General features: G+C 37.9%; 1 protein-coding gene across 5 annotated transcripts in view; it reads right to left on the reverse strand.

Moving 5' to 3' along the window:
* LOC107689177 (rab-3A-interacting protein-like) overlaps window positions 1-11091 on the reverse strand; it is a 38785-nt gene extending 27694 nt beyond the window's left edge. For all 5 annotated transcript variants that reach the window (XM_016490361.1, XM_016489591.1, XM_016487451.1 and 2 more), the window contains exons 1-2: window positions 10865-11091; window positions 1449-1553 (exon numbers count right to left, since the gene is read on the reverse strand). The gene's annotated coding sequence lies outside the window, so the exon portion shown is untranslated. The remainder of the gene's footprint in view (window positions 1-1448; window positions 1554-10864) is intronic.
* Window positions 11092-11186: the final 95 nt, after the last annotated feature.

The raw sequence follows: 11186 nt of genomic DNA on the forward strand, positions 1-11186 counted from the left end.
TCATCATTAACCAAAGCCATTATAAACCTAAATATACTTGATTGAATTAAATTAATTGAAAAGTGTAGTGTAGTAGTAGTAATTTAATGTTTGCGGTCGTAATGATGACAGCAGCACACACAAAACAGTATCTGTTCTGTGCTCTGACGCGGTTCACGCTTACACTGCATGCGTACCGAGCCCAAGCCCAACCAAACTGTGCCCTGGCCCACCTCTTCCAACCGGGCCAGGGACGGCTAAACGAACCACGCCCAAGCGCGGCACGGAACGCTCACACTAGTCAAACGAACTGGGCTTTGGGGGTCAAACGCGCTCGGGCACGGTTCAAAACGCCTAGTGTAAGTACACCCTAAAATGGCAAAAATAACTCCGTTCAGCACTGCCACGCTCTATGAGCACAGTCTTCATGAAATGAGTTCTCTTTCGCTGCTGATTGCATTTCAACGGCTTAAAATCACTTTTTTAAACACATGCAAACGATAACTTTTTGTGACCATGCAGCGCAGCAATGTCACATGAGCGTGTAACTGCGATAGAGACAATAGTCTCCCAACATCTGAGCTGCTGAGGACGCTGTGGATTACTTTCATTTTTCAAGGTAATGCGCATCAAAATCTACCTAAATACGTGTACCACTCCAGACTCCTTTGTGAATGTCATGTCATTACAGTGCTTAGCGTTTTAACCGTATTTGTGTGCGTACATTAATTATTTTTTAACTGATCAGCGCCGCACTTGTGAGATTAGTTTGCGCCGTTTATAGCGCGAGATTCGTTCGGTAGTGCGGTCGCTCGGCTCGGTCAATTGATCCATGCCGATGACAGGTCTGCGCAGCGTGAGCTCTGTAACTTCACGCTGTTTCTTTCCACTTTCAGTGCATTTGGCTTCCCATATGTACGGTTAAACACCGGTTCTCTCGCTCTCAGTTATGTTGCTTCTACCGGCTGCTTATTGCTGTAGATATGCAATGCAGAGAGACGTATACGCGACGCCCTCTTCTGGAGACGAGGTGGGAATATGCAGCTCATTTGCATTTAAAGCCATACACTCCAAAACAGCTCTTTTTTAGACATACCCCAAAAATGACATTTTCCAGCTGTTATAATAAATTATCTGTTTTGTATTTTGGGCTGAAACTTCACAGACACATTGTGAGGACACCCAAGACCAATATTATATCTTGTAAAAAGGGGCATAATAGGTGCTAATATTTACAAAGGTTAAAAATGCTGTAAAATATATTGCTCCATGTTAGGTCATGTTAGATAATGTATTAACTAATGTTTAACAAATGTGACCTTATAGTAAAGTGTTACCAATATAATAATTGTGTTTAATATCTGCTGGACAAAGCACTGCACAGAATGACACCAGCATAATATTATATATTAAGAGATAACAACCTGTAGAAACATTATTATTATAACAGCAGAGAAATGTGAACATACCATTGTGATGAAGTGATGTGTAAAGCTTTAGAACACAAGTCAGCAGGAAGAGCAGAACAAACTTTTCTCCTAATAAACCACGTCTGGTTCCTGATTTGTCTTCACCTACAGACACACAAAACAAGAATAAAAACCACAGATGAATAAAAAGTAAGGAATAAATAGCAGAATTATAAGCGAAATGAAAGAAATCATCTCAGGTTACTTATGTAACCATGGTTCCCTGAGTAGGGAACGAGACACTGCGTCCTCTAGGGGTCGCTATGGGGGACGCCTCGTCGTGACCCGTGTCTGAAGCATACATTGAAAAAACACCAACTCGTTGGCCGGCGACAGCCATGACGTCACTAGCGACCCCTAGAGGACGCAGTTCGAAGTTCCCAAGAAAGGGAACTGAGGGTAAATTACAACGACCACTCACATGTAAATGGATAGTTCACCCAAAAATGAAAATTGTGTCATCAATTAGGCTACTTATCTTCATGTCGTTTTAAACCAATAAGACTTTTGTTCATCTTCAAAACCCAAATGAACATATTTTTAATGAAACAAAATTTCTGTCCCTATATTGAAAGTCAATTTCACCAAAATTCCATAGTTTGTAAAGGGCCTTTTAACCTGGATTGAAAGAAATTTTCACACTAATTTAGAAGCAGAGATTCCGTTTACCACATTTGATGAGCTCCATATATGTGTGCAGCTAAGAAATGTTTATACAGTATGTGTGTAACTAAATTAATTCTATTCATCATACAAAGCGATTATGTCTCAGAAGACTTGGATTAAACAGCTCAATTCATATGGATTACTCTTACAATGCCTTTTTGAAGCGTCAAAGTTTTGGAGGAATGGACTTTCAATGGAGGGACAGAAATCTCATGTTCCATTTAAAATACCTTCATTTGTGTTTCAAAGATGCGTAAAAGTCTTTCTGGTTTGGAATGACATGAGGGTGAGTAAATGATTATAGTAATTACACAACCATGACACAAAAGGAAGTATGGGAATGTAGTGACACCAATGAAAACACTCTTATATTTGAGTTTCTTCTATGTCTAGAGTCCAGCTCTGCTCACTCTGGACATTCATCAGTCATCTTCATCCGATGATGCATTTAAATACTATCGAGTAACGTGGGGATATATTTTTCTTGATGCTTCTCCATGTAAGGTTGGTAAAGTTATAAAGGTGTAAGTTCGTGAGAAACATCAAAGTGTTTCACTAATCATGTATGCCATGAATGAATAAACTCAGTATTTAGATAACATTATGTGCATAGGCATATATCTAGGCATTAGCGTTCAAACTCTGGGCGTGTGTTGTACTCGTGAACACAAATAAACTGAACAGATATCTGATAGGCTGGATCTGTTCACTCATCAAATATTGAGTCCTGCTGCTGCTGGAAGCAGTCCAGCTTATCTACACAAGCTCTTACTTTCACCAGTGGAAAATCACTAGTTATCTGTAGCACAAGTGTTTATGACCTCTCGAATGGATCATGTGTTGCTCCATGGACAATGACAGCCTTTATCACAGGCTTTTGTAAGACATAGAGGTGGACATGCGTACTTGAGTACTTGTATTTGATCATTCAAATCAATCAAATTCACTGAATCATTACGTGACAAGATTCGTTTTACAAATTTAAAACACTTCACATCAATAAAAAATGCCTAAATAAAACGGTCTCATTTTAAACATTATAATTGGTTACAGAGAAGATTTTTGGTGGTAACCTATATTTTGATTGGTTAAAAGGGGATGGTTAAAGTCCTTGAAATTAAACAGCCTCAGATGCTCTACATAAACACAGGAAGCACTCTATAGTAATGCACTAATCAGTCCAATCAGAATTCTGCATGGTTTTGATTTTCCAGGATATTTTTCTGATTTTGCAAACCAAATGGTTTTAGTTTGCTGTGGCTTTTCTCATATATTTGTACACTTGCATCAGAGGTTGCATTAGACTTCCGCATTGTCCGTCATTTTGGGTCATACAAATTCCATCAGTCTATTATTACCCCATCATTTTAATTTCCATATGTTAATGATAATAAGACATTACTAGTTTTTTTTTTTTTTCACCTTGTCATTTTTAATCATGAACTTACAGGCCAAGTATATAGGCTAAATTATGCATTTATTTATCAAGAGAACAGATAAACAGACTCATGAATGAACAGAACACTGTAGCGTGCATCCCATCCAATAAATCGCAATAAGCAAAATAAATCACAATACTACTAGTTACACAGCACCAAATATATGAATGAACATCAGAAGGTACGTTGAAAGATTCAGTACACCTTCCATAACAAAATCCGTATCATGTCTCAATCGATCAATCAGTCTTTCAATCTCTGAAAGACGTCAGTGAAACAGCTTGTAAGCTGGTCAAATAGGAACCCTGTTTTTAATTTTATATCTGCAACATAACTGTGGGCAGCATTAGCACATATGAGAGCTTCCATACACAGGACGTGTTTCGCAGCGTGCACTGCACGCACACTGATACAGGAGGACATACTCACTCTAGAAAGAGTGTAAAAAGACAGCAAATGTATCCAAAAGTCTGCTCCATCTTAAGACAGGCTCTTTAAAAGTAGGCTAATTTTTTTAAACTACAGCGTCATTAAAAACCACGATGAGTCGACTCCGGTCAAGTCAGTAGCAAAGCAATGAAAATAGTTTATGTGCTTATTACTATTATTATTATTATGGTCATCTGTAGGCAGCCCAAAAATAAGAGTTTTTCATTGATCACAAGCTTTCGGCAAGAGTGCCATGCAATCAGAAAACGCCAAAGCCTCAGGGTTCTTACACCTTTTCCAAATTCAAATTCAAGCACTTTTCAAGCACTTTCAAGGTGCATTGCATAAGATAAATAGCCAACTTACAGTATATAAGTTATAAAATAAAAAAAAAAGAAAGAATTTATAGGGTATCTGCAAGATTTTTAAAATAATATTTAAGGCTTTTTACCCTGCAAAAATAAAATAAATACTGTATGAGTGGGGTAGGGCAGTGTCTATTGTAACATATTAAACCATAAAATGACTTCAAAAAACATGATTTGCAGTTCAAATACAGGTTTTCACAAATAGAAAGAGTTGTATAAAGTGACAAACCTCAAATGAACAAACCTCAGCCTTTAAAATATATTTTTTTTAAATAAAGAAGGAACAAGTCAAAAGTTTAAAGAATTTTCATTTTCAATAAGCCTGTCTGCTGTTTTTGTTCAGAACAAAAAGCTAATGTGCCTTCAACAATCAAAAAACATTTAGACAGTAAGATGTGTGTGCTTTAAATTAATTAATTAAATAATTAAATATTAATATTTAAGCTTTCTGACCCTCCCATAGACAGCAATGTAATTACCACGATCAAGGTCCAGAAACGTAGCAAGGGGATCTGTAAAATAATCCATGTGACATCAGGGGTTCAACCGTAATTTTACGAAGCTACGAGAATACTTTTTGTACGCAAAGAATACGTCACACGGATATGTTGTTTTCGTTCAAATCCGCGTGACGCAGCTGACACAGAATAGCATACACTGTTTACGTTCAGTGGATATTCTCCAAAATGGCACCAGGGTGGCGCGGAGGAGACAAATTGTTGAATAAAGTCGTTATTTTTGTTTTCTTTGCGTACAAAAAATATTCTCGTTGAACCCCTGATGTCACATGGATTATTTTACAGATCCCCTTGCTACGTTTCTGGACCTTGATCGTGGTAATTACATTGCTGCCTATGGGAGGGTCAGAGAGCTCTCGGAATTCATCAAAAATATCTTAATTTGTGTTCCGAAGATGAACGGAGGTCTTACGGATTTAGAACGACATGAGGGTGAGTAATTAATGACAGAATTTTCATTTTTGGGTGAACTAACCCTTTAAGATTATCATGAATCTGGCCCCTGATGAACTAACGGTCAAAGTTATCAGATAAATGTTAGTTAGTAGCCTCCATCCATTGATTTTCCTCATATCTTCTGGTGCTGTCACATGTAGCAATCGTGAAGCATGTACAAATCACACTAACAGTGTCTGTTTATGTTTTTCACAGGGTGGCATTAGATCATCTTCTTGAGTAACCAATGTCGGATGAACACAATCTCCTACGTCTGACTGCACAATATGAGTTTATCCCTCCAGAAGATGGACACAGACAGTATTTGAGACTAAATTAATGCTGTCGTCTGTGGACATTTCTGTGTCTGAGTGTGTGCAGCTCAACACATGTTGTGGAGCTTAATGTTGGTTACTGTGTTAATGTGGCTTGTGTGTCTGTTGAAGAAAATATCACAGATCACAGAGAAAAATACATAGAAACTGCACAGACCCACATTAATTGCATGTAAATCACACTAAATGCCCTAGCAAACACACAGGAATATGCTATGCAACCACCACCAACACACTAGCAACCTCATGGTAACACGCAGCAATGTCTAGTCAACCAGGGACGTGCCAGTATATTAAAAGCAGACTAGTCAGTGGGTTCATGAAAGCACTGTATAATTAGGCTTGATCCTGGATATGACTCATTGTTTAGGAGGTGTTTAATAGTGATGCACTAAAATATAACTCTTTGGGCAAAACCAAAAACTCTGCACCATCTGGATCAAAGCAAAAAAAAATGTTAATTGCAATAGTTTTCTTCAAATAATGTGACTTCTCAATTAAAAACTTCAACAATATGTATTCTGTAATACTGACTTTACACAAACTTTTAAATGGAAGTCTTGTTGATTTCATACAAGCATGTCTGTATAATATATGATATCTGTACAACTATATTTTCACCATAATATGTTAATATTGCTAGTGTTCCATAAGACACACTCATAATTTTCCAGATTTCTCAATGTGCATCTCATCACACATCAGTTCAGGTGAGCATCTAATCAACTGAAAACATCTCAATCTTCCTTTACATTCAGTATAATTTTCTGTTATTCAACTGGTTAAATTTGCAGTTTATTTTTATTTTTATTTATTTATTTTTCAGTGGCCCAAATTAGGGGTGCTCCAATTGATCAGCTACCGATCAATATCGGCCGATAATCGCTTTGGGATGTTTGATCGGCGGTCTCTAAAAAGGCCGATCTCAAGCTGATGACGCGCCTGCCGTGAGAGGTTTGGCACGACATGCAGCGGCACCATCTCAGTCTCTGTCCGGCGCGGGTGAAATAATTATTATGCTGAAGGTGAGGTGCAACTCATATTTCTTCATTAAATAACTCTTAAAGTAATTTGAAAACCTTCTGTGGGACATAATTTCACAAACAGCGTGAGTGAAACACCGCGCGCGCTCTTTCCCTCTCAAAATGCGCAAATGGCTTCAAATCACATTGCGTCTGCACTAGAAGCGAGCTGCACGCTGCACAGTTGACACAGGAATTGTCACTTGCACAGTCGCGGCAGTGTTGCATCATCACTAAAGTTTATAAATTGCATTTCTTTTTAATTCTTGCCAATGTTTAACCATTCAGCGCTCTCGCGCTCTCCTGGAGACCGTGCGCTCATGCACACACATAACACCAGGTTCACATTACTCCGTTTGCAGTGCAGTGCGTATTTTTTCCGCGCTCATGTTAACGGATTAAAGCGTTCACACTGCACACGGTTGCGGTGCGGCAGTGCGTTCCAGTAGCGGTGCGTCTGCAGCAGTGCAGAGATCGTTTCCACACCGAGTCTATTGTTGCTGCACTGCAAGCGCTGAATTAAAGTAACAGTGCATTGTTTGCAGTAAATATAAAAACGAAAATGTAGTAATTACACCATAAATGCATATAATTAAAGTCTACTGTGTTTCACAGTCAACACAGGCTATGGCTTGTTGGCTAGTTTTAAAGGAAAAGAGCACTTTTAGATAAACAAGGCAAGAATAGATGGCACTCGTGGAGGTAGGAAAACAAAGTTATTTATGAACTGCAAGATTGCTTGTAATAAAGATTTAAAAGCAAAAGAAAAGGCAGTAGAGCTGACTGTTTCTGTCAGTGGTAAGTTTTAATTTAGAATGTTTGTGATAATGTAAGAAAAGTATTTTAAATGTTTTGCCACTTGCTTGAGCAACTTTTTTGTGCTCTGTGTAAACTATTGTGCAACAATTGCATGAGTGTAAAAACAAAAATGCACTGCATGATCGAACATTTAGGTGAGATAAATATATATTTTTGAAAAATGTCTAAAAAATGCTCCTCTCCACACCTCAAATTTAAAAAAATCTCCTCTCACAAGAGTCACCTATAAGAGGAGAATTCTCCCATTTTCAAAAATGAAATTTAGGCCCTGAATAAGGCCCTGATTGGAGTCTTATAAATAATTCTACATGATAAAAATAAGGCTTTAAAAATATCTGTATCGGTGATCGTATTGGCAGATACTGCTTTCTGTGATCGCGATCGGTGATCAGTCTCAAAAATCCTGATCGGAGCACCCCTAGCCCAAATTATGGTGCATTCTTGGTGTTTACAAAAGACACTTTCATGCAGTCCATAAATCAATCAATCAATAACAGAAACAAACAGATAAACGAAATAGAGTTTTGAGATACATTAATAAAAGTCGGACTACTTTAACTTTTAAAAATGGCCGGAAACATAACACAATTACCAAATAGCATCAAATTGAGCTGCATTTGTGGACACAATCCACAAGTGGCTAGATTAACGAATAACCAGACGCCACCTGATCTAAATATTCCCTCACAGTTTAATAGTAATGACTTTATGAATTTCTTCACTGATAAAATAGATAACGTCAGAAATACAATAACAAATGTAGATTCTACAGCGTATAATACTTCAGCTTCATTCATCACACCAAAAGATAAACTGCAGTGCTTTACAACTATAGGACAGGAAGAGCTAAATAAACTTATCACTGCATCTAAACCTTAAAGGAAAAGAGCACTTTTAGATAAACAAGGCAAGAATAGATGGCACTCGTGGAGGTAGGAAAACAAAGTTATTTATGAACTGCAAGATTGCTTGTAATAAAGATTTAAAAGCAAAAGAAAAGGCAGTAGAGCTGACTGTTTCTGTCAGTGGTAAGTTTTAATTTAGAATGTTTGTGATAATGTAAGAAAAGTATTTTAAATGTTTTGCCACTTGCTTGAGCAACTTTTTTGTGCTCTGTGTAAACTATTGTGCAACAATTGCATGAGTGTAAAAACAAAAATGCACTGCATGATCGAACATTTAGGTGAGATAAATATATATTTTTGAAAAATGTCTAAAAAATGCTCCTCTCCACACCTCAAATTTAAAAAAATCTCCTCTCACAAGAGTCACCTATAAGAGGAGAATTCTCCCATTTTCAAAAATGAAATTTAGGCCCTGAATAAGGCCCTGATTGGAGTCTTATAAATAATTCTACATGATAAAAATAAGGCTTTAAAAATATCTGTATCGGTGATCGTATTGGCAGATACTGCTTTCTGTGATCGCGATCGGTGATCAGTCTCAAAAATCCTGATCGGAGCACCCCTAGCCCAAATTATGGTGCATTCTTGGTGTTTACAAAAGACACTTTCATGCAGTCCATAAATCAATCAATCAATAACAGAAACAAACAGATAAACGAAATAGAGTTTTGAGATACATTAATAAAAGTCGGACTACTTTAACTTTTAAAAATGGCCGGAAACATAACACAATTACCAAATAGCATCAAATTGAGCTGCATTTGTGGACACAATCCACAAGTGGCTAGATTAACGAATAACCAGACGCCACCTGATCTAAATATTCCCTCACAGTTTAATAGTAATGACTTTATGAATTTCTTCACTGATAAAATAGATAACATCAGAAATACAATAACAAATGTAGATTCTAGCCATATGTACATTAACTGACAGTCACCACTGATAAGCTACCACTAAATTTGCTGTAAAGTTGCTTTGCAATGATTTGTATCGTGAAAAACGCTGTACAAATAAACCTGAATTGAATTTAATTGAACAATGTTTTCTGAGACAGTTTTAGGGGCCAATCGCACAGACAGAGTTTTTGCACTTAAAACATGAGATAAAGGGAAGTGTGTGTGTGGGGGGGGGTCAAAAAAAAAAAATCTAAGTCTTTTAATTTGAGTGTTGAGACCCTGAAAAAGGATGCAAAACAAGCACAATGGTCAAACTGTCTGTCTAGCACATATTTACATAGGAAAACAATGGAAAATCAGTACAGTTGAATGCAAAACTTGTTCTGTGCTAATGGCCCCTAACGGTGCAAACTGTCTGCCAGTTTAAGCTCAGCACACTAACCATACATCAAATATTAAAACCTATATAAACTGGTTAACTGTTAGATAAAGGTTAGTTGACAATCACAAACCCTTACTATACTGGTCATTATTTACATTTATTTATTAGACAGACACTATCTAGTGCAGCTTTACAATGCAGCCATGGTCTATCAGCATGTGAGTTCTCTAGGAACTGAACCCATGACCATAGCGTTTCGAGCACCATGCTTAACTAGTGGGCTACAAGAACCATCCACAACACCCAAGCATCACGGCAGACAGCTTGACACAAAATTTTAATAAATATGGATGGAGGAGCTGTGATGAAATGTAAGACATATGTTTGATTCTCTGCTGGCACATAAACATCCTCATTATTAGCCTAGCTTTGAACATCTCCCAGGAACAGGCCTGAGGTTCTTCAGATCCATCTGAAAGCCTCCACCAATAACAGCACTTAGGATCTGCTGTGTTCTCATGTGTATTCTTAAACTACCTGGACAGTTAACACCTTTGAGCTATACTGGTTTCGTCTTCTATGGGAGATGTGGTATACAACACACTAACAACACTACAGTAGGTTATAGTAAGTGCACAATGACTCCACTGTCACCAGGACATGGATCAGGTATCAGCCTGACCTGAAGGCAGTCGACCCCCACATGCTGTTTACTACATAGGGCATTGCCAGGACGCAGTGAGAGGCTGGACAAATTCCCTCAGCAGCTCCTTATAGCTGATACTGCTAGTACACTATAGTATAGTACAAATAAGCTGCATACATACTGTCATAGGGTTATATTAAGCTTTCAGAGCAAGGTGGACCAGAAGTGCTGGATGCAGAACCAACACCATATTATTATAAAAATACACCTGCTATCTTTACATGTGTGTGTTTGCTTGTAGAGGTAGATGAAGGCCTGAAAACAAACTGTCATATTTTTATATTTATGCTTTCAACAACCCTGAGGAGTAAGACATTGTAATTAAAGCACTTCAAGTGTGATCCACACTACCATGTCATAGATATAAACTCCTTATGAATAATGCATCAAAGCCTCATTAACATAATACGTTTGATTTGGGTTTGATGCAGTAAATAAAAGCAACAATCGTTGTTAAAAGCGCAAGATGGCTGTCTAATGCAAGTACACTCACATGTCCTGAAGGAATTGTGTGTCTGTCATGTATCCCGCTCCTCCTTCAAGGAAATACACGAATATAATTAAAATTAATACATTAACGCTTGAACGATCACACAGCTCGCGCTTCTCCTCTCACAACGCATGTTTTTCTCGTAATAAATTAGTCTTTGGCTAACGACAGTAACCAGGGCCACCGGCTGCCACCATCCCGCTTCATGATTGCGCTCATTGCGCTGTTGGAAATACGATTCCTACTATTGCGACGGTTTTGCTTATGAATATTAATTAGATCGCGCTGACGTTTCTCATGTACGTTCATTGGGGGGGGGGGGGGG

The sequence above is a fragment of the Sinocyclocheilus anshuiensis genome, unplaced genomic scaffold, assembly GCF_001515605.1.
Source record: "Sinocyclocheilus anshuiensis isolate Anshui unplaced genomic scaffold, SAMN03320099.WGS_v1.1 scaffold73, whole genome shotgun sequence".
Taxonomy (NCBI): Eukaryota; Metazoa; Chordata; class Actinopteri; order Cypriniformes; family Cyprinidae; genus Sinocyclocheilus; species Sinocyclocheilus anshuiensis.